The following is a 5,702-nucleotide window of genomic DNA, read 5'->3' on the forward strand; positions in this document are numbered from 1 at the left end:
GAATTCCTTGGTGTTCCTCTGAGTTCGTCCAGGAATTCCTTCACGAGTTCCTCAGAAATTCCTTCAGCAGTTCCTCGCGAATATCTTCAAAAAATTCTTCCAGGAATTCCCCGGAAATATCTCCAGAAGTTCCTCGGAAATTCCTTCAGAAGTTTTTCGAGAATTCTTCCAGGTATCCTTGGGAAATTCTTCCATGAGTTTCTCAGACATTCTTCTTGCAATTCCTCGAGAATATCTCCAGAAATTCCACGGTAATTCCTCCGGGGTTCCCTGGAAATATCTCTAGGAGTTGCTCGGAAATTCTTCTTTCTTCCTCTGAATTCATTTAGAAATTCCTTCACGAGTTCCTCAGAAATTTCTTCAGCAGTTTCTTGAGTATATTTCCAAAAAAAAAATCCCGGAAATTTCTCCAGGAGTGCCTCGGACACTCCTTTAGAAGTTCTTCGGGAAATGCTTAAGAAGTATCTCGGAAATTCCTCCTGGAGTTCCTCGGAAATTACTCCAGGAGCTCCTCGGGGATTCCTCCAGGTGTTCCTTTGAAATTGCTCAAGGATTTCTTCGGGAATTGCTTCACTAGTTTCTCCGATATTCCTCCAACAGTTCCCCGGGAATATCTCCAGAAATTCCTCGATAATTCTTCTGGGAGTTTCACAGAAATATCTCCTGGAGTTTCTAGGGCATATCCCCAGGAGTTCCTCGGAAATTCCTTCAGGAGTTCCTCGGGAATTCTTCCAGGTGTTCCTCTGGAATTCCTCCAGGAGTTCATCGGAAATTCCTTAGTGTTCCTCTGAGTTTGTCCAGGAATTCCTTCACTAGATCCTCAGAGATTCCCCAGCTCGAGAATATCTCCAGAATGTTCCCCGGAAATATCTCCAGGAGCTCCTCGGAAATTCTTCCTGGTGTTCCTCTAAATTCATTCAGGAATTCCTTCACGAGTTCCTCAGAAATTCCCCCAGCAGTTTGTCGAGTATATTTTTAAAAATTCCCCGTGAATTCCTTTAAGGTTTTCCCGGAAATATCTCCAGGCGTTCCTTGGAAACTCCTTTAGAAGTTCCTCGGAAAGTGCTTCAGAAGTATCTCGGAAATTCCTCCTGGAGTTTTTCGGAAACTACTCCAGGAGCATCTCGGGGATTCCTCCAGGAATTCCTAGGAAATTCTTCCAGGTGTTACTTGGAAATTTCTCCAAACGTTCCTTAGAAATTTCTCCAGGAGTGTCCTAGGAATTGCTCCAGGAGTTCCTCGAAAATTGCTTCATGAGATCCTCGGAAAATCCTCCTGGTTTTCCTCGGGAAAACCTCTGGGAGTTCCTAGGGAATTCCTCCAGGGAATCCCCGGGAATTCCTTCTGAAGTTCTGCAGGAATTCTATGGGAATTCCTCCAGGAGTTCTCCAGAAATTCCTCCTGGATTTCCTCGAAAATTTCTCCAGAAGCTCCTCGGAAACTCCTCCGAGTTTTTTTTTTCAGTAGTTCCCCGGGAATAGCTCCAGGAATTCCTTGAGATTTGCTCTAGGAGATCCTCGAAAATTCCTCCGGAAGTTCCCTGGAAATATCTCCAGTAATTCCTCCTGGATTTCCTCGGAAATTTCTCCCAGAGTTCCTCTGGAATTCCTCCAGTGGCTCCTTTGGATTTTTTCTAGGAGTTTTTCGGGCATCCCTCCAGGATTTTTCGGGAATTTCTTCAGGAGTTCCTCGGCAGTACCTCCAGGAGTTCCTTTGGAATTGACCCAGGAGTTCCTTGGGAATCTCCTGCAGGAATTTCGTGAAACTTCGTAGAAATTTCTGAGGAACTCCTGGAGAAATTTTTGAGACACTCCTGCTGGAAGAATTTCCGAGAAACTCCTGAAAGAATTCACGAGGCACTAGTGAACGAATTTCTGATGAACTTTAGGAAGAATTCCAGAGCAACTTCTGGAGGGATTCTCGAGAAATTCTGGAACAATTTCTGAGGAATTCACGAGATACTCTTGGAAGAATTTCCGATGAGCTTCTGAAGGAATTTCCAACGAACTCTAGTAGGAATTGCAGTGGAACTTCTGGAGGAAATCCCGAGGAGAAAAATCAGTCGAACTGCGGGAGGAACTCCTGGAGACATTTCCGAGCAACTTCTGAAGGAATATCCTTGATACTTTTGGATGAGTTGCCGGGAAGCTCCTGGGAAACAAGTAGTTGGGAGTTGGGTTCACCTAATGAGATTACAATCATATACCATTAACGATTGCATCATATTCATCTACTTCCGTTTGTCTCGAGTTCGTCGAAAACTGATGGTGCTCTAGAGCAACCATGGGAAGTAGAGGGTTAAATTTTTAGCAAAATTTCCAAAAATATATGAAGAAATGTATTGTTTTCAATAAGAAAAAAAAAAACAATTTAAAAATTCTTTCTCGACTTTTATTTGATATATTATACATATGTAGGCGAGTTATAGTAAAAAATTCAACTCAATCGGAGCATTGATTACGAAGAATGAGATGTGTGAAGTGCTTAAAAACATAACAAAAATCGATTTCAAATCATCAGCCTTGTATGGAAAGTCGAAAAAATTTCCGCTCTGCTGTAATTTTTTTCCTTCTCGTTTTCGAACTTAGGGCATGATTCTACACCAAAAATGATCATTAGCTTACCGAGCTCAAAAATCCTGTAAACTAGTGTTATCGAGGAGCTCCTAAAAAAAAAATGCCCAGGAACTCCTGTAAGAATTCCCGAGGAACTCCCGGAGATATTCCTGAGAAACTCCCCCTCTTTTTTAATTATTGATCTATTTCTAATACATAATTGATTGTTAATCATGTTTATATGTTTATAATGTTTATTTCCAGGATGGCTACGCAGCCATATTCGAGTCAGTGTTGTATTATCCCTGGCGCCGGCGGGAATAATCGTTTCCTTTTTCTTCTAAAGTATCAAGATGGCTCGCGTACCAAAAAAAAAACATTTGAAGCGTTTGAACGCCTCCAGGGTTACTTTTGCCCCGCGTCGATCCACTGGCCCAAACTGCTTGAGTTGTCAGAAACACGTCTTGACCGAGGTCACCAAGATCTGCAGCGTCACATCTAAATCGATGTCAAGGTTCGCATTGACCTCAACTACCCGGCCGGATTCATGGATGTCATCAATCTTTAATGTACGGCGTCGTTTTAATGTTCACCGTACTACCCCGGAGGAAGCCAAGTACAAGCTCCTGAAGGTGAAATGCGTTCAGATAGGCCTAAACAAGGTGCCGTTTATCATAACCCACTTTCCGGATCTGAGCATCCACCAGAATGATTCGCTACGATATCGCCACGGGTGATGGACGTGCTCAAGCTCGAACCCGATATGTGCATGCATGACCATCTATCCGAATTTTGTTCGTTGCGGAACTAGGATCCAGCGTGACAAGCACTTGGGATCGTGAGAAATCGTGTACTTCGAGAATGCCAACGAACACGTATTCGCCACCCGTCTGACCAACGTTTTGATTATCGACAAACCCACCAAGGCTTTCATATCGCTGCCAAGAAGCAAGGTTGTCAAGCGATTGGCCAGCAAGGCTGCTCACTATTAAGAAAGATGGAATACAAGTGTACAAAGGCCCGCATAACCAAAGCGAGATTCGCAATTTCCGATTGGTTTATATTTTGGATTTTCTCGAGATATATAGGTAGTGGTAGTATTGTCCTGCATGCAAAGAAAGCTCTCATTTCATTTGTAAATGCTAATAAAACATTAAGATCATGTGCAGGCTCTATCCATAGACTAATTTCTATCCCGCTTGGGACAAAAATAATAAAAAAGCAATAAACTTTATAGTTCAACGCTTAGTTGTTTTAGTGTTTATTGATTGTTCATTGCCGTCTCTTCTATTGCTGATTAAATTGTGTTTTTATTCTTTTTCGACTTGAATTTAATATAGATCTAGTATCATAGATTTACTTCAGCTATATAACATTCTAAGCGAAAAAGAATGAAAATGCAATTTAATCGGCTATAGAAGGGCCTTTGAAATCGTTTCCATTTCACATCGCTTCATTCACGTCGTATAAATGTACGTCGAATAAATTACATCGCAAGATTTACATCGGATCTGTATAGTTATCGAGCGGAAATATCATAAAGGTAGGTGCTCAAATGGCACAAATTTCCCAAATGGAGGAGAACGTGCCTCTGGAGCCGACCTACTGAAGGTAGGTGCTCTATCGTCGATGTCATCAAAAGCCGATAGCGACAGAAATTCGGGAGCGAAAGTGGAGGTGGGTCGGCCACACTATACGCAGGGGCAGAAACGAAATCTGCAAACAAGCGTTAGACTGGAACCCAGCAGGACATCACAGCAGAGGTAGACCCAGAGGCTCATGGCGGCGCAGCCTCAATAACGAAATCAAGCAAGTCAACAGAAATTTGAACCTGGCCACAGGTCAAGGCGATGACTGGCAATCGCTCAGGATGGAAATCTTTCAATTCGACTCTGCACCACCGTGGGTGCCCAGGACTGAAAGTAAGTATAAAGGTGCCTTCATCGACAAAAAAATGTTTTGAAAAATGTTCAAACAGTGTTAAGTTTTTTTTATTAATTTATCTTAAATACGGTTTTTAATATGTACACCTCGTCCTTTTTTTACGTCCATGCTTGGCTGATCGACAAAAAATTCTACCGCTAAGACAATGATCAAACTCAACAGTTTTATATTTTTTAAAACATCTTGGTGATTAGGAGAAGTATATAAAAATATAAAAATGTGTATTTTGATCATTATTTTGTCGGTAGAATTTTTTTTCGCTAAGCCAATAGTGGACGTAAAATAAGGTTTGGGTGTAGCACCTTTTTTAGTTTTTGTTTCCTAAACATTTGAAATAACTTTTAAAATATTTTTCAACCATGGGCGTGTTAAACAGTACATATTTCTTCATGGTTTCCATGTGTTTAAATGTTTTTATCTTAGTTCATTTTGCTCTGAAAATTAGATGAAAACTTGATTTATTTAGAAATTGTTAACAATTGAGGGGGTTAGAAGCAAAGGGGTGTAAGTGACAAAAACCCACTTTCGAGTAAATGAGGTTTAAAGTTTTTCACCAATTTTTCATCACATACAAAATGTATGGAGTTTCAAAATCGACTCAATTTTCTACGATTTATTGTAATTTTTCTAATCATCGCAAAAATAATCTTAAAAAAGTTCCTAGAAGCTTGAATTCTGGAGAATTTTTTTATATGCTCAGCTCAAAATCGACAAAATGGTCACTTACACCCCTTTGATTCTGGGCCCCTCAATCATAAGGTATCCCATATACGTAACCAATGAATATTTTGACAAAAAATTTAGAGATCCTTTATGACAATGACCTCCTTATTGTATCCTAATCCAAAAAAGTTTAATTCATTAGGATTATTTCATGAAAAATCATCAAATACCGCAAAAAAATGGAATGTCGCATTTTTATGGATCATACTGTACATTGCATATGTGAGATCCATACTAGAATATTGCAGCATAGTTTGGTCACCATATTCCGTCACGCATGAGGAGCGAATCGAATCTGTACAAAAGCAATTCTTATTGTTCGCACTCCGTAAATTAGGCTGAACAAGGTTTCCTCTTCCTTTATACAAAGCCCGATGTATGCTACCCAGACTACTAGTAGTCGTATAAGATACATATTTCATAAGATGATAAAGTGGAGGCTATATGCGTGCATACCTCCATTTAGGCGTATTAGTAGTA

The 5,702-nt window shown here is 40.4% G+C and overlaps 1 pseudogene; it reads left to right on the forward strand.

Annotated features, from left to right (window-relative positions):
- Positions 1 to 2,908: 2,908 nt before the first annotated feature.
- LOC134290666 (small ribosomal subunit protein eS4-like) lies at positions 2,909 to 3,585 on the forward strand (annotated as a pseudogene).
- The last annotated feature ends 2,117 nt before the right edge of the window (positions 3,586 to 5,702 follow it).

The sequence above is a fragment of the Aedes albopictus genome, chromosome 3 (assembly GCF_035046485.1).
Source record: "Aedes albopictus strain Foshan chromosome 3, AalbF5, whole genome shotgun sequence".
NCBI classification, from domain to species: Eukaryota; Metazoa; Arthropoda; class Insecta; order Diptera; family Culicidae; genus Aedes; species Aedes albopictus.